This window comes from Sorex fumeus, unplaced genomic scaffold (assembly GCF_029834395.1).
Source record: "Sorex fumeus unplaced genomic scaffold, SorFum_2.1 ptg000265l, whole genome shotgun sequence".
Taxonomy (NCBI): Eukaryota; Metazoa; Chordata; class Mammalia; order Eulipotyphla; family Soricidae; genus Sorex; species Sorex fumeus.
The window spans coordinates 29552083-29570610 of record NW_026606322.1 but is presented as its reverse complement, the minus strand read 5'-3'; the positions used below and the strand labels follow the sequence as shown (position 1 = coordinate 29570610).

The 18528-nt window shown below is 46.8% G+C and overlaps 1 protein-coding gene across 2 annotated transcripts in view; it reads right to left on the bottom strand.

Annotated features, from left to right (window-relative positions):
* The window catches only part of TIAM1 (TIAM Rac1 associated GEF 1), a 228821-nt gene that overhangs the window by 190321 nt on the left and 19972 nt on the right, over positions 1–18528 (bottom strand). The window contains exon 2 of one of the 2 annotated variants that reach the window (XM_056109264.1): positions 185–266. The exons of the other annotated variant lie outside the window; for it this stretch is intronic. The gene's annotated coding sequence lies outside the window, so the exon portion shown is untranslated. The remainder of the gene's footprint in view (positions 1–184; positions 267–18528) is intronic. 2 annotated transcript variants of the gene reach the window in all.

Sequence of the window (18528 nt, the reverse complement as noted above, 5' to 3'; positions counted from 1 at the left end):
GAATAAATAGCAGTACTCCTACATTAAAAAAAAAAGGTAGTCCAGGTGCTTACTGAAGGGGCAGTTCCAAATATCCATATATCATCTCCAACACTACCCTCAAGTGCTCATCTTCCCTCATGCCAATCTTTCCATCCATTCTAAGAGTCCAACCCAGACCGTGAGGAAGACAGTAATGACTGACCTGGCATCGTCCTTGGCTCTTAAACCTCTTAATCACTGGGCCGGGGTCAGTTGAGATCCACTCGCAGCGTCATGAGTAGGGGCTGCAGAGAGAAATGTCATGTGTCTATATGATGGGTTCGAATAGAGGCTTCTGAAGACATTATAACCACGATGTTCCCCACAACACCCCCATCTCCCACACCCCACTCCCGTCAAACCCAGTCCCTCTGTCTTGTTTGTAATTACTCATCTGGTAATAAATGACTCAGAAAAAAAGAAACAAATATCTCACGCCATGTTAAAGAAACATATCGGAGGAGGAAACCACAGGGTAGAGAGGAAAACAGGTTTTACAAGTGATTTTATATCGCAACAAGACAGAGTCCGAGTCCAATATGGCTCATGAGCAGTTTCTTCACACTAAGCAAATCCAGAACATTCACGAACCAAGATTTCTGATCCACAGCCCGTGCTTTAGCTTTGAACGAGCGGCATCCGTTAACCTTTAATGCTCAGCCATAAATTCTTCACACAAGAAAAGTGTAATATTGCACACATACAGATTTCAATTCCCTGAGCCTCTGATGTCTCCTCCTAGGAGTCAATAAAAAATAAGTTCTAAAAACTAAACTGGGGCTGAAGGAAAAGCACAGTGGGTAGGGCGCTTGCCCTTGTCTATTGCTGACCTGGGTTCAATTCCTGGCATCCCATATGGTTCCCGGGGCACGGTCAGGAGTGATTCCTAAGCGCAGAGCCAGGAGACATCCTTGAGCATCTCTGGGTGTGCCCTAACCCCCCCCAAACAAACAAAAACAAAACAAAACAAACCCTAGAGTTCTGCGGCTAGGAGTTGGGTTGAAGGAAAACCCAGCACCAGCTTTCCGAGCACACACCCGGCCACCACCCGCTCCCCGGCTTCTGCTGCATCTCCGAGAAGGCAATTAAATGGGCCCTAGCTTCAGCGCAGCCTGTTATTTCTTGTTGGGGCTTGCGCTGTTTGCTACGCACCTACCTACGTTCCATTGAGAATGGAGTTTGTCAGCTTCTTTTGTTTGAACTTGACACAATAGGAAAATCCCTTAAGGGTTAATCATTAATCTCAGAATGAAAAATTAAGCAGATCATGAGCAGGTCTTGAGCAAGGGCGAAAGACACCCAAACAGCATCGCGGGCAGCTTCGGGACGGTTCCCAGACCAGAACCGGCTCCGGCGCCATGGCTCTGCATTAGCAGAGAAGCGGCGGGGACTAAGAGATTAAGGCTGAGAGCACGGATGGGAGAGATGGACAGAATCAGGTGGGAATCTGGCTTCGGGTGCTTCACACCGAAGCCGCTGTGAAAGTTCCTTCCCAGCAGACAACGTCCCACTTGGTGAAACAGAAATTATCAGAGTCCATGGAAAATTCTAGTGGGTGTCCCACACCATCAGGCACCATCTGAGGTGCAGAGCTGAAGCATCAAGGGTAGCCTGGGACAAAAGTCAAAGGCACCAACAGGTTGATGAGATGAAGATGTCAAGAGCAAGAGAGCCGGGGCTAGAGAGATAGCACAGTGGGTAGGGCATTTGCCTTGCTGGCAGCTGACCTGGGTTTGATTCCCAGCATCCCATATGGTCCCCCGAGCACCGCCAGGAGTAATTCCTGAGTGCATGAGCCAGGAGGAACTCCTGTGCATCACCGGGTGTGACCCAAAAAGGAAAAAAAAAAAAGAACAAGAGAACCTGGGAAAGGATCCACGAATTGAGTGCCTGGATGTGGGTGATCGCATCTGACACGGATCAGAACCAAAACATGAGAACAGGGAAGCAGGCGTACGATCACCTGGGGTTGCTTTTCAGCCATCAATGACATAGATGAGAAGAGAAAGCCCGAAGAACTGTTACCTAGTCAGATCAGACGCTGATTTTCTAGCTCCATTTTATCATCACAAACGTTTCAGAAAGATGACTCACCCAAAACGAAAGTCACCACCAAAAGCTCATCTTCTAGGGTCCCAGAGAGATAGTCCAGGGGGTAGAGCACTTGCTTCCACAGTCAACCCAGGTTCAATCCCCAGCACCACACAGGGTCCCCCAAGCACTGCCAGGAGCAATCTCTGAGTGCAGAACCAGAGGGATAAGCCTTGAGCACAATTGGGTGTGGTTCAAAAACAAACAGAAACCCAAATTCACCCTTTCAATATATGCAGTAACCAAGGCTGGCTATTAATGCAAAATCACTAGCGGCCAAAAATGTAAATGTCTTGGAAAGAATGTTGCCAATGGTAAGAGTTGGCCCAAACTTGGTAGGAATGTATAAAAGCAAATCCGATTCGTGCAATTAATAGAAATACATTACAGAGATGCCCTCAGTACTATATTCTATAACATGTACATTTGAAAGGTCACGGCTACAAGGAATAAAAAAGTAAATTCCTGGTGTTTCATGGAAGAAGCTGCCAGTATCGAAATGTGTATGCTACTAAATTGACTCAGAGGAGTCAGCACCAAAATTTTCATTCAGAGTCATAACGTTCCCGTTGTGGTGGGAAGAGATAGTAAGAATCCATTGCAATTTTTTTTATCTTATTTTTGTAGGGAATAAATTTTTTATTTACATTTTTATGGGGTGGGGGGGTGGTGTCTGGGTCACATTCTGCAGTCTTCAGGGGTCACCGCTGGCTCTGCACTCAGGAATCACTCTAGGGGTGCTTGGGGACCATATGGGATACCGGGATCGAACCCAAGCTGGTTGTGTACAAGGCAAATGGCTACCCACTGAACGATCGCTCTGGCCCTGCAACTGTGAATTTTAGAGCAGGGACCAATCCTCGAGAGCAGGGGAACATCACGGCCTGTGAACTCCTGTGGCTTGGCCGTGGCACACACGGGATGGATACACGCATTCATCTGGCCCTGCCTCTTCTTACAGTATGACTGAGAATGACGCAGTAGATATCTACATGGCCCTTGGCAGGAAAGCAAGATTCACCAGCCCTGATCTCGAGAATAAAACATGCTCATTTTTTGTTGACAAGCATAAACAGAAGCAACTGAGGGTGACACATGATGATGTGTGCTTGGGTTTAGGATGGGGACAAGGGTGGGATCTGGCATCAGTTCTATGACATAATTATGGTTCTCCTCATCACTTGGCCAAGAAGGACCCTGCTCATGGGCCCCGCCCTGAAACCCAGAGATCTCTTCCTACAGGGTCTAGTTTATAAGAGATTACCGTGAAATTCAAAACAGACATTAAAACCCTGGGCCCAATTTCTTACTCTTCTTTGAACCCTCTAATTATGCAGCCCCTAACTACAGAACACAAACAAGAGCAGGAACAAAGACAATGCTTGAAGTGAGAAGCATTATGAAGGAACTGAGGGGCCCAGGAGACGGTACAACCCATGCGACGCATATGCCCAAACCAAGTTCAAGGTCCAGCACCATATGGTCTCCTCACAAGCCTTGCCAAGTGCATCCCGGGCTGACCCGCAACCGCCACTAGAAATATCCCTGGGGGGTCCCCAAAACCATAAGGCATCCTCGGCCCCTCGCAGCGCCAGGATGGCTAAGCATCTAGTGGGGGCACCTTGGTATCACTAAGCCTCCCCCCAAATATATACAAAATAAGAAATAAAGGAGTTCTGATTGGAATCTTACTCACAGTGCAATCACCAAAGTGTAGAGGACAACAGGAGCTGACCAGAGTCTGCTATGTCAGTGGGATATTAAGCTCGGAGAATGAAAAACCTTATTATTCAGCTCGTGACTGAAATGCCAACGATGTGGCAGAAGGAATGCGTGGTGGATTCTAAGTACCTCCTGAGCTTCAAATCTGGATTATGGAGAGGCTTGGCCTCAGCAATTATTAGCATTCAAAATGATTTACAACTGTTAAACCAAATGATCTTTTACACAAACGACTCATTCCGAAGGGCAATGACAAACAGCACACGCTAATGACACCATCAATATGAACCTCTAGGGGCTGGAGCAATAGTACAGCGGGTAGGGCGCTTGCCTTGCACCCGGCCGACCCAGGTTCGATTCCCAGCATCCCATGTGGTTCCCCGAGCACCACCAGGAGTGATTCCTGAGTACAAAGCCAGGAGTAACCCCTGAGCATCGCCGGGTGTGACCCAAAAAGCAAAAAAAAAAAAAAAAAAGAAAGAACCTCTATTCCAACAGTCTCCATGAAAGTGAAGCATGGAAGATGTTCACGGGGTTTCTGACTCACAGCCGCAGTGGGGTTGGGAACCACGTTAGGTTCATCACTCTGAGTAACCCTCACGGTCACGGTCAGTTATTCATTGATTTTCTCGAGCGGGGGCCCAGTAACATCTCCATTGTGAGACTTGTTACTGTGTTTGGCATATTGAATACATCAAGGCAGCTTTGCTATGCAGGCGAGAGACTCTCGGTAGCTTGCCGGGCTCTCTGAGAGGGACGGAGGAATTGAACCCGGGTTGGCCAGGCCCGCTACGTGCAAGGCAAATGCCCTACCGCTGTGCTATCGCTCCAGCCCTAAGAGTAACCCTCAAACAAAGAAAAAAGCCCCTTTTATTCAACTCTTAGAGGGCTCCAGACTGGCCTGAAAATGTCGTATCAAAGTTATACCAAAGATTATGGGGCTTGATCAAAGTAGTCACAGAAAAATGTCATTGGAGTGGGTGAGCAGAGGGAAGGGAAATGACCTTCAAAACTTCAGGTCCAAGGGCTGCAGAGATAGTACAGCAAGGAGGGCACTTGTCTTGCACGTAGCTCACCCAGTCTTGATCTCCGTCATCCCAGATGGTCCCCCCAAGCACCACCAGGACTAATTCCTGAGTGCAGAGCCAGCAGTAATCTTGAGCATTGCTTGTGTGACACCCCACCCCACACCAAAAAATAAATAAATAAAACTCCAAAACTTAAGGTCCAAAATGTAAGAGAATACACCTATTACATCTCAACTTGAAATGTGTCAGCTCTTTTTCCTTGAGAGAAGCCATCAGGAGAATCTCTTTTTCTGATTTGTGCTTTGTTTTGTTTGGAGGCAGGGAGCTGGGCCTCTTTCAGTGGTGCTCAGGGTTTAGTCCAGGGTCTGTGCTCAGGGATCATGCTTGGCAGTGCTTGGGAAACTATACAGTGCTGGGAATCAAACTTGGGTAGGCTTCGTGCGTGACAAGCACCCTATCCACTCTTAAGACCAGGAGAATCTCTGTTTTGTGGGGGGAAATGTCACTTTATCTGTGTCTCACCAGGCTTAAAATTGGGTGCCTGGTTTGATTCAACCTAGCAGGTACCAAAGGTAAAAATGACTGTGTTAAAATAAGAGCATGGTCTCGTCTAAGAAACAGTACAGCACATAAGGTGTTTGCCTTGCATGCAATTGACCCAGGTTCAATCCCCAGCATCACATTTGGCCCCCTGAGCCACCTGGAGTGATCTCTGAGCACAGAGCCTGGGTTATGTCCTGAGCACTGCTGGGTGTGGCCCCAAAAACAAAATAAATAAATAAGAACATAATTCTGACTTTTTTAAAAAAAATATGGGTATGGTCACTTAATATTCAAGAGGACAAACAAAAAGAGAACTTTTTAATCCTACTAAATTCTGATCATAGATTGCACTGTCATGCTGTGAATTTCCAAATGTATCTAATTCCTGTTAAGAGTAAATACAATCTCTCATCACACTGGTCTGTGTGTGAGAGAGAGAAGGAGGACAAGAAAGAGAGCAGAGCTTATAATTATAAAGCATTAAACCAGTCCATTCTAAATATTCAACTTGGCAAAGGTGTGCAACTGGAATCATTCAGGAGAAGCTTGGGAAGCAGAGAGCTAGTTAAGGCAGAGCTAGTTAAGGGATTAAGGCACTTGCGCTGCCTGCAGGCAACCCAGGTTAGTTGCCTGCCAGCACTGCATACAATCTCTCAAGCATCGCCAGGAGTGAGCCCTGAGCACCGCTGGGTGTACCCCTTGTTCCCCCACCCCATGCCACACCCCAAAAGGGAACCCGGATAGGGGCCTTCCACAAGCTGACACAGCCCAAGTAAACTAGATTCTGGGAGCCCATTGGTCCCTGTCCTCTGAGCATCATACACTTAAAGATTACAGTTATCACATCACAAATAAAAAAATCTACCCAGAAACAATTCCCTTTTATTGTCTTTGGAACCCAAAATGTTCTTGGGGGGTGTGGCAAATGATATTAAATCATGAAGGAAAACGGAGCCGGAACAAATGACAGCCTGACTCCACGGGTGAACAGGAAGACGGGCCAGGGGATGGGAGGGCAGTGAGGGCGGGGGGAGGAAGAGCGGGGCAGCGGGAGGACGGAGAGCGGGGGCATACGATCATCCTAACGAAGCAGGGACGGGAGGTGGCAAAGATCCCAGGCAGTGGAGCAACCGTGGTCCACAGTTGGAAGCTGCCTCAAGGGCTGCAGGAGAGGCAGTGGGGACAGAGAAGGGACCGTTATGACAAAGATGGTTGGAGGGGTGGCTCTGGATGGGGGATGTGAGCTGAAAGTGGGCAGAGGACCAAGAATGATGGCCTCTCAGTATCTGTATTGCAAACCACAATGCCCAAAAGGAGAGAGAGAGAGAGGAGAGAGAGGAGAGAGAGAGGAGAGAGAGAGAGAGAGAGAGAGAGGAGAGAGAGGAGAGAGAGAGGAGAGAGAGAGAGGAGAGAGAGAGGAGAGAGAGAGAGGAGAGAGAGAGAGGAGAGAGAGAGAGAGTTGCTGGCCAAAAAGGCAGGCTTGAGGTGGGTGGCAAGAAGGATACAGGGATAGTGGTGGTGGGAAATGTACACTGGTGGAGGGATGGGTGTTGGAACATCATATGATTGAAACTCAATCATGAAAGCTTTATACTGTATCTCATGGTGATTCAATAAAAAAAAAAAAAGGAGGGCTGCAGTGATAGTAGAGCAGATAAAGTGTTTGCCCTGCATGGAGGCAACCCAGACTCAATACCTGGCATCCCATATAGTCCCCTGAGCACTGCCAGGAGTAATTCCTGAGTGCAGAGCCAGGAGTAACCCCTGAGCATCACTAGGTGTGACCCCTAAAGTTACGGACCTCCAGCTACATGTAAAAAAATGGGCTCAGATCTGTCCCTAACACCAAGTAAAAAAGTAAGATCAAAATGGATTAAAGACCTCAAAATCAGACCGGAATCCATAAGGTACATTGAAGACAAAGTTGGCAAAACCCTCCATGACATTGAAGCTAATGGTATCTTCAAAGATGTCACACCACTGGCCAAGCAAGTGAAAACAGAAATAGACAAATGGGACTATCTTAAACTAAGAAGCTTCTGCACCTCAAAAGAAACAGTGACCAAAATACAAAGACAGTCTACAGAATGGGAAAGGATATTCTCCGAATACACATCCAACAAGGGGTTGATATCAAGGATATACAAAATACTCATTGAACTCCACAAGAAGAAAACAACCAACCCCATCAAAAAATGGGGCGATGAAATGAACAGAAACTTTCTCAAAGAAGAAATCTGAATGACTAAAAGGCACATGAGAAAATGCTCCACATCATTAATCATCAGGGAGATGCAGATCAAAACAGCAATGAGATATCATTTCACACCACAGAGACTGGCCCACATCCAAAAGACCAAAAGTAACTGGTGTTGGCGTGGATGTGGAGAGAAAGGGACTCTCCTTCACTGCTGGTGGGAATGCCAACTGGTTCAGCCCTTTTGGAAAACAGTATGGACAATCCTCAAAAAATTAGAAATTGAGCTCCCATTTGACCCAGCAATACCACTCCTGGGAATATACCCCGAGAAGGCAAAAAAGTATAGTTGAAGTGACATCTGCATTTGTTTGTTCATTGCAGCACTCTTTACAATAGCCAGAAACTGGAAGAAACCTGAATGCCCAAGATCAGATGACTAGTTAAAGAAACTTTGGTACATCTACACAATGGAGTACTATGCAGCTGTTAGAAAAGATGAAGTCACGAAATTAATATACAGGTGGTACTACATGGAAAGTATCATGCTAAGCGAAATGAGTTAGGAAGAAAGGGACAGAATGAAAGATTGCATTCATCTGGGGAACATAAAGTAACAAAATAGGAGACTAATACCCAAGAATAGCTGAGATAAGTACCAGGAGGATTATTCCATGGCTTTGAGGACAGCTGCACACACTAGGGGAAAAGGCAGCTCAGATAGAGAAGGGAGCACCAAATAAAGGGTGTTGGGAGGTTCCTCTCAGGATGAGAAATGAGAGATGAGAGTAGACTATAGATCGAACAAGATTGCCACTGAATGTCTCTTTTGCAAACCACAGCACTCAAAAGGAGAGAGATAACAAAAGGGAATGCCCTGCCACAGAGGTAGGGTGGGATGGCGGGATGGGGGGTGGGAGGGATACTGGGACTGGTGGTGGTGGAGAATGGGCACTGGTGGAGGGATGGGTATTCGATCATTGTATAACTGAAACCCAAGCACAAAAATTTGTAAGTCTACAACTGTACCTCATGGTGTTTCACTAATAAAAATTTAAGGAAAAAAAATAAATAAATAAAGTTATGGTCCTCCCATTGTTCATCGATTTGCTCGAGCGGGTTCAGTAACATCTGCATCGTGAGACTTGTTGTTACTGTGTTTGGCATATTGAATACGCCACAGGTAGCTTGCCAGGCTTTGCCGTGCGGGCGAGATACTCTCAGTAGCTTGCCGGGCTCTCTGAGAGGTGCAGAGGAATCGAACCCGGTTTGGCCAGGCCGGCTGCGTGCAAGGCAAATGCCCTACCGCTGTGCTACCGCTCCAGCCCCCTAAAGTAAAAAAATAAAAAAAAAATTTAAATAAAATTAAGTAAAAAGCATTTTTAAACTTACTGCTATGACAAGTAATATAAAATAAATTATTTTCTGCCTGCTCAGGGGGCAGGCTTGCAGGGTGGTTGGTGACAATGGGAAAGAGATAAGGGAAAAGGAAAAAAAAGAAAAGATTCCAAGTGGGTGGCCCCTATGCCACCCTAGGGGAGTGCCCACTCTGCTCACCCAAAAGCCTCCCTGGGAACCTTCCTGCTTCCTCAGAAATCTTATCAACATCCAGTTGCAGTGAGAGGGAAACACACACACACACACACACACACACACACACACTCACACACACACACACACACACACTCGGATGATGACGTTTCTAACCGAGCGCTACAACATGACTGAACAGCCTGGGTCTTGCCCCGGTTTGTGTAAGAATGCAGCCCGAGGCCAAGGCACCCCTTTCCCTGCCAGCCTACAAGCTAAACAGGCTTCCTCTGTCTTCCATGGGGCACAGGATCAAGTCTCCCCTACATAAACATGGCTGTGGCTTCTTGAAACCAGCATCACTGAGAAATGGACTTACTTAAAAAAAAAAAAATCCAGTAGAGAACTGGAGCCATAGCACAGCAGGTAAGATGCTTGCCTTGCACACGGCTGGCCTGAGTTTAATCCCCACATCCTCTATGGTCCCCACGAACACCGCCAGGAGTAATTAGTTCCTGAGTGCAGAGCCAGGAGTAACCCCCGAGCATCGCGAGGGGTGGCCCAGAAACAAAAAAAAATGCAGTGGGGCCCAGAGAGGATAGAGTACCCTCTATGCTCATAAAAACGGGGCTGGCGGGAGGTATCCCCTAGAAGAGGAAGCAGGGAGTCAGAGTAAGAGGGAGTAAGGAAACGGGGGGGGGGGGGCAGGGGACACACATCTACAGGCATCTCCCAAGCATTGCTGGGGTGGTCTGGGTAATCCCCAGCACTGGGGGTCATTGCTGTACCCTTAAACGTCCTTACCAGGGGTCACACTTCCTGGGGAGCATCACAAGGGATGCTCATGTGACTTTTCAGCTCTGGTGCAGGCCTGGGTGGTGCTTACCCAGACCTGGCGGTGGTGCACATGGAAATCGCCTGTATGGTTGGGGACCACAGAGACATCAGGATGATGCTCTGCATGTGTGGGAAACCATGGTTGGCCAAGTAGGCGCTGGAGCCGCTGCATCACCTTCCAGGCCATGTGCATTGGTTATATTCTGGACCCCTTCAGTGCCTGGGAAGGTTAAGGCTTGCCATAAACCACCAGAGACCGTGCCATACAGCAAGGGCTGAGTTGCGTCTGTTGCGATTAAGGAGGTTGCCCAGGCACATGACCAGCATCACAGGACTTGGGACTGGCTGGAGCCAGGTGAGCCGACTGCCAAAGGATAAAGGATCCCAGATGAAGGATCAGGAATTGCTGATATCATTAACGGGCCTCCCTCAGCTGCGGTACTTATCCAGAAGTGACTGATGCTCGACCTAACATGCCCAGTTCTCTGGCCTGACAGCGGACGGTAAACATGAAGGCAGGGGTAACGCTGAAGAAGCAGGAGGCAGAGAGGAAGCTCAGAAATATATCTCGAAAACAGAATCTCGGGGACAGAAAGATAGCCAAGGAGGTAAGGAGGTGCTTGCTTTGCATGGAGTCGACCTGACTGGGGTTCAGTTCCTAGCCCGGAATGATGACAGGCAAAGCCAATGTAAATCTGGGTATGCTCTTGAAAGAGAGCTGGAGAAAAAAAGGAATCGTGCTTGAATATATTTATTTGGGGCAAACATTTATCTTAAGTGTGATTGATTATTCTAGAAATTCAACATATTTCTGTCCTTCAAGATTAACAGGACCTACAAAAAGTACTTCTGAGAGATTACAATGACACAAAAGTTGCTTAGCTTTCTTTGTGTGGAGTTTTTTTTTTTTGGTCTTTGCTACATTTACTTTAATAACAGATCCTGACAATTGAGTTTTAATGATATTCTGAGTCTTCAGGGAGATTCCCATCTGGATTCCAAATAATCAATGTTTGCAACATTTGTAAGTGAACAGAATGTTGGTTCATAATATAGAGAAAGAAAAACAGATTGTTCTTTTAATGTCATTTATGATGTGCGTGGAACAAAATCATTTATATTAAAATATTCAGGAACTAAAACGGCTACACTTTTTTTTCTTTTAAAAAAAATATAAAGGCATAAACAGATGCTTTTAAACCAAGGACACTATAAGCCAAAGAACTCATTTGCTTAGTTTAACATATTCAGAACGGACAACTCACAGATTCTAAGAAATTCTAAAGAGGCTCAAAAATGTGATTTCTGCAGGGTTAACTATTTAGCTATTCCTAAGAATAATTACGTTTATTAATGGGTTTGAGTTATGCATTTTATATTGATAAACTCATGGACTCTTCTAGACAATCCCAGGGAAAGGACATATTGTCCTTGAGGACCATTTTATAGACGAGTAAACTGAGGTTTGGGGAGCATCAAGTTCCTTACTTAAGGGAGGTTAAAAGGTAGCCGAGCAGGGATCAAAGGATGGTCAAGAGAGACAAGATTTAAGCTGACTGACAGACTGAGGGACACTAAATTTCACAGCATCATCGTCACAGATTGCATAACTCTGGTGGGAGGGTTGAGGAGAACAAAAAAAGGTACAGCCTGACTATGAGGTGAAGCTTTTTTTTTCTCCTCCTTTTGTTTTATTGCAAAGCTTTTTTTCAGGGCTAAAAGCCAACTGGGGGACAGAAAGAAAAGGGTGTGATGATTAAATGCTGGTGACAACCGTACTGCCACTGTCACTGTCCTCCCGTTGTTCAGCGGGCCCAGCAACCTCTCCATTGTGACACTTGTTATTGTGTTTTACCAATTTTTCCAATGAGAGGCACCCAGAGACGTTTAATATGGGGAAGGTCATCACGATGGGGGAAGTCACCAAGATTGGCAACAAAATCAGCTAAAACTGCTCACACGTTGAAATTAAATCAACATGCCTCATCGGAGGGCATCCCATTCAGGATGGCCACAAATCAGGGGACCCCAAATACTGAGCAGCCACTGTATGGAGTATGGCACATGGGCATCTGAGTGCCTGCCATGATGCTGGGTTTCAAATTAGCATGAGGAGGGGGGTGCTGGCGCAATAGCACAGCTAGTTGGGTGCTTGCCTTGCATGCAGTCAACCTGGGTTTGATGCCTGGCATCCCATGTGGTCCCTTGAGGACTGCCAGGAGGAATCTCTGAGTGCAGAGTCAAGAGTAAGCCCAGAGCACTGTCTGGTGTACCCCCAAAAGCCAAAAACAAAAAAGCAAAACCCAAAACCCAAACTAGCAAGGGAGGAGGTTCAGCCACAAAATCCCCAATATTCTTCACAGTGTCCTTGGACTACAGCCACCATAAAGCTAAAATCTGCAAGACTAAAGCTTGTCCTCCACCTGCCTCTCCTGAATGTGAAGATAATTACAGGTAAAGGAACAAACACAATAACCTCTCAGCACCTGTACTGCAAACCAAAATGCCTCAAAGAGGAGAGATAAAAAAAGAGACAGAGACACAGAGAGAGACACAGAGACAGACAAGGAAAGTGCCTGCCACACAGACAGGTTGGGGGTCGGGTGGCGGGAAGGAAACTGGGGACATCAGTGGTGGGAAATGGACACTGGTGGAGGGACGGGCGTTGGAACGTTGTATGACTGAAACTGAACCATGAACAGCTTTGTAACTCTGTATCTAATGGTGATTCAATAAAAATAAATAAATAAATAAATATTTTTTTAAAGAGTCTTTGCCGCTTTCTGAGGAAAAGCCATGGCATCCTCTTCACCCTCATAGGTGCTCCCTTCACCGCCCTCCTGCAAACGAACTCAGATTCAGCCATTTACTTTCTAGCAGGTCGAAGTGGGTCAGACTAAGGCAGCTTGGAGTTTGCAAGAACACCAGAGCCAGGTTCCTAGGCCTGAGCTTTGCTCCCCAGAGAAGATCTTCAATGACACAGAAAACTTCAAGGTCTCAAACTCCTTGAATTTGAGGGACTAACCCACACACCGTATTCTGGGGATCTTCAGACCTCGGAGAACCCCAGGTCGGGCCCATTCTACGTCATGCAATGGGCATTTGCAGAAGTCCGAACCCAGGAGATGTAAAACATTGCTGTTCACTGCTACACCTGCCTGGGTGGGCAAGAGCTGCTAACTCCACCAGTGAGAGAGACCCGGGGAACTAGACCACAGCTGTACCTCTAAGCCACAGCCTCTGATCAGACCACGACAAAATCTCATCTTTTGGTCTGTATCTGTTGATTCCTCTGTCCTATCCAATCGGTCAGCAGCACTTGTGCAGAGTTCACTGTCAAACCCCAACCAGCTCAGTCTTCTCCATATTCTGGACTCCAAGCCGACCAACCACACTTCCTGTAACGGAGCATTCCTCCCTCTCATTTCCAATCTCAAGGCAAGGTGAGGGTGTCTCCTGCATTAGAAAGCACTAATGCATAGTCTCTGCGTTGTCACACAGCCCACACAGCTTCCAGAGAAGCTCCTGGAAGCAGAAACTCCCAATGACTGGCACAGTCCAGGAGAGGATTTCAGATTAAAAAAACAACAACAAAAAAGATATTTTCATTGAGTGTCCAGTCAAAAATAAATAAATTTATATAATAATTTCAGGATGAAAACCATTAACCCAAGATCTGGGTGCTCCTGGATCTCAGCAGAGAAAGAATATCTTTCTACTATCTTGTGAAATTTCAGAATGACAAGTATTTGACTGTATTTGGAGACCCTTAAGAGTGTACCCTTTTTGTGGGGGGGCAAAGGGCAGTTAGGATAGGGAAGGGACCACCCTAACAATAATAGTTGGAAATGACCATTTCGGACAAGAACTGAGTGTTGAAAGTAGGTAAAGGGATATATTTGATAATCTTTCATGATCTGTATTGCAAACTATAATGCTCAAGAGGAAAATTCCAATCATGAACAACTCTGTAACCATGTATATCACTGTGATTCAGTTTTTTTAAAAAAAAAAAGGCAAAAGAAAAGTGAGTATACTTAAAACCCTTTAAGTTGTACTGTTTGGTTTTGGGTCACACCCAGTGGTGCTTAGGGCTTACTCCTTGTTTGGTGCTCAGGGATCATTCCTGGCAGGGATCAGGGGGTCATACAAGGTGCCAGGGATTGAACTGCGATGGGTTACATGGAAAACAAGTGCCTCAACCTGCCCTACTATCTCTCTGACCCCGCCCTTTGAGTTTGAAGTTCAGGATAAATCAGCAGTGGTTTAGCAGCAGTCAGGACAGAGAGAGAGAGAGAGAGAGAGAGAGAGAGAGAGAGAGAGAGAGAGAAAGAGAGAGAGAACTACCCCAAAATCCCAACCCAATATTCTAGTTCCCACTCAGAGTTCTCCCCCCAGCCAGATTAGTAGAAGCTGCCAGTTTTGTCATGGTTCACCCAACAAAATTAAAAACGTGGGCAATCACTCCTTCGGGCTCTGAGATTCAGAGGAAAGAGTTCTGTATATACGTTTCCCTGACATTATTTTGTCATTGTCTTGACAATGTTACTAGAAAGAAGAGATTGTGAGTCAGGCTGGCATGTCGTTCAAAACGTTTCCTCTGTGTCTTGGCAATGCAAGTGGCCTTCATTTTGCGGAAAACTTCCTGTGTCTCTACGGTCTCCGTTTCTATTACTCACATGGTTCTACGTCACTACAGCAAAATAATGGGAGATGAGGTGTTTCTCGCTTTTTCTGGAGCTCTCTCTTGCGCTGAGGAAAAAGAATCACGTGCATCTGAAAGGTGCTCAGTTTCACTGACAGCTTTCTGATGAACCCCTGTTTTCAGTCCTTCCTGGTAGAGTCCCAGGAGTGGAGTGGCTTGGTTCCTGTGGTACAGGTCCCATTTTAATGTCACATTCTGAGAAGCCACCAAACTGTTCTTCCCCAGCTGCTACAACACCTGACATTCCCAACAACATTGCACCAGGATGCCCATTTCTCCACAGGCTCTTTTGTACTGATGGTGCTTTATTATTGTGGGTGCTGCTGGTCTTATGGTGGGCAAGACTGGGTGTCTCAAGCCGGTTTGGACTTACAGTCGCCTGATAACTTAATGGTGTAGAGCAACTTATGGGTGATTTGTTTATCTTCTTCGGAGAAAATGTTTATGTGTCCATTTTTCACTTGCAGTTGATTTTGTGGGTCACTGAGTTGCATAACTTATGTTCACAGCAGCACTAGTCACCACAGCCAAGACGAGGACACGGGAATGTCCACTGACAGGCAAGTAGATGAACAAAACAGCGTGTTTGATCATATGTTGGTTAACGTTATACTCATGATAGTGGGCCCAATAAAGCCACCCCCTTCTGCCAAGGTGTGTCGGAGGTCAAATACCATCTCACTTACGTAAGGACTCTCTAGCTTGTTTGAACACCATCAAAATCACTGAATGGTGCATTTCTCAGAACATATTCCCATCATGAATACATGGCTATATGTACAATACAATATTATTCAAAGGAAAGGCATGGGTTTCTTATAAATGCTAAAATATGAACGAACCTTGAAAACTCGATGCTCACTAAATGAAGTCAGCTGCAAAAGAACACAGCATCCATCTACCTCTATGATGAAATTCCTATCCTCATAAGGAAAATTCTTATGTCAAATTCTTAGAATGTAGAACATAAATTACGAGGCAAGGCAAAGGAACAGCGGCGGGTGTGTGTGTGTACATATGATGATGGAGGGGAGGGGGGGTCTCAGTTCTTGGGGAAAAAAGCCTCACTTTGGGATGATGAGAACATTCTGAAAACACACAGCGGTCATGGTTGGGCAAGATCATGAATACCACTACGTCCGTTCAAAAATGTCTGTAATGGCTGATTTTATGTTGCGTGAATTTTAGCACCCTACCAAGGCAGCAAAATTTTGTGGACCTCATAATAAAAGGATTTAAGAAAATATCCTCAACATAGGTGAGGGGAAATGGGAAAAAGGAAATGTGGAGGGGTTGGCCTTGGGCAAAGCTGGCTGAGTTGGGGGGTCTTGAGGCAGCAAAAAGCATCAAGGTCACGTGACCACCACAGACTGACTCTCCCCTAGACACAGAGTCCTTCACCCTCTCATAACCCGTGCAGTGAGAGACTTGAGAGTGAGTGTGGATGGTACTGCAGGGACACGGGAAGCTGTGGCTTGAAATGCTGGGTGCAGGGACAGGCTGGGTGAGCATTGCCCTCAGAGATGGCCAGGACCCCTCCAAAAGGGTGAGCCCCCCCTCCAGAGACAGGAAAGGGACACTCAGCCCAAAGGCAGCCCTGCCCTCTTGAGACACAGTACTCACCATGCTCTCCCAAGGCTCCCAACAACTTAATTTCTTCTGTGTTATGTAAGGAACAGACAAAATAGTCATGCGAGAATTTGTGAAAGCCAGTCACAACTGCCTTCCTTTCCATAACATGGGAAGACACAAAATTGGTGCAATTAAGTGTGGGGAAAAGCATGAGGAGTCCCAGACATTCTTCAAAAACCAACTCAGTGGAAGACTAGGAAAACAGCAAAAAAGGCTCAAGTGGTAAGAACACGTGGGCCAGGCCCCACACGGCCTCATGGTTCCCTGAGCATTGCTGGGGTGACCCCAATCGCCAGCTAACCCACGGAGTAAATTTTGGCCATAACCACCACACAGAACATCTCCGGGGGTGGTTCTCTGGAACTCCAGTTCTGCTGTACACTGCCCCTATTTAAAACAAAATGTCTAGTGGCTGGAGTTGGGAGGGCGTTTGCCTTCAGGTGGCCAAACCGGGTTGATCCCCAGCATCCCATTAGCACCGCCAGGAATAATTCCTGAGTGCAGAGCCAAGAGTAACCCTGTGCATTGCCAGGTATAACCCAAAAAGAAAAGAAAAAATAAGTCTAGAGGACCAGAGAGCTAGCACAGGAGTTAGAGTATTGGCCACACACACCGCTGACCCAGGTTCAAATCCCTGTCACCACAAACCATCCCCCCAGGATCACTCCTGAGCACAGAGCTAGACACAGTCCCTGAATATAGCTGGGTGTGGTTCAAGCACCTGGAACTCCTCCCCAGCCCCAAAAAACACATACAAAGATGAGCAGGAACAAGCAACACGTGACGTGTAGGTACCACAACAAACAGGAGCGTTCTTTACTGCTCTTCTACGGACACCAACTTTTTCTTTTTTTCGCTTTTTGGGTCACACTCGGGGATGCACAGAGGTTACTCCTGGCTCATGCATTCAGGAATTACTCCTGGCAATGCTTGGGGGACCACGTGGGATGCTGGGAATCGAACCGCAGTCAGCCGCGTGCAATGCAAACACCCTACCCGCCATGCCATGGCTCTGGCCCCATACCAACCTTTTCACAGAGAAAGAAGAATGAGGAAGGAAGGAAGGAAGGAAGGAAGGAAGGAAGGAAGGAAGGAAGGAGGAAGGAAGGAAGGAAGGAAACAGAAAGAGAAAGAATGAGGAAGGAAGGAAGGAAGGAAGGAAGGAAGGAAGGAAGGAAACAGAAAGAGAAAGAGAAAGAAGAATGAGGAAGGAAGGAAGGAAGGAAGGAAGGAAGGAAGGAAGGAAGGAAACAGAAAGAGAAAGAAGAATGAGGAAGGAAGGAAGGAAGGAAGGAAGGAAGGAAACAGAAAGAGAAAGAATGAGGAAGGAAGGAAGGAAGGAAACAGAAAGAGAAAGAGAAAGAAGAATGAGGAAGGAAGGAAGGAAGGAAGGAAGGAAGGAGGAAGGAAGGAAGGAAGGAAGGAAGGAAGGAAGGAAACAGAAAGAGAAAGAGAAAGAAGAATGAGGAAGGAAGGAAGGAAGGAAGGAAGGAAGGAAGGAAGGAAGGAAGGAAGGAAGGAAGGAAGGAAAAAAGACAGAGAGACAGAGAAAAGGAAGTAAGTAGGCAGACTCTCAGAGGCAAAGCTGGGTGAGAGGTGAAAAAGGTAAAAAAATGTTCTCTACATCGATGGTAGATGAAGCTCTAGGCCACAGGGAACCATTTTCCGTGATAAAATGTGTCAACTTCCAAGAAGCTGAAAACGACCTTCTGGATAAAGACCCTGCATCCTGAGCAGGGCGGGGCTGAGTAGACAGTGCAGCCACCACTCACACTCTTGGGTCACAGGGCAGAGGCGGGATGCTGCTGCCTGGGCAGAGTGCGCCGGTGGGAAACTCCATCCGATCCCATCTCCAACCCAGGTACTCCATGCCCCGCCCACAGTGCTCCAGGCTCCTTCCTGGATTACTGCCTGCCTGCACCTCGGAGCTGCCGTGCCCAGTGGTCTCTAGGCCACTGCCCCTCACTCCAGGCTCTCTGGAACCCTCTGGGTGGGCTCAGCAAAGGTTTCCTCCCCTCCAGCCCTACCTATCGTGGCTCCCATATTCTCCGTGCTTTGCTGCCCGGCAGCCCTTGACTCAAACTCCAGCCCGCCTCCCGTCAGCCTCACCCCCTCATTCTCCTGAGAATGTTTATCTGCCCAATCTCCAAGTTGGAATGACTCACCCGTCATCGTCATCACCACCATCATCCTCATCGACTCCCTTTTACCTCCCTCCAGAA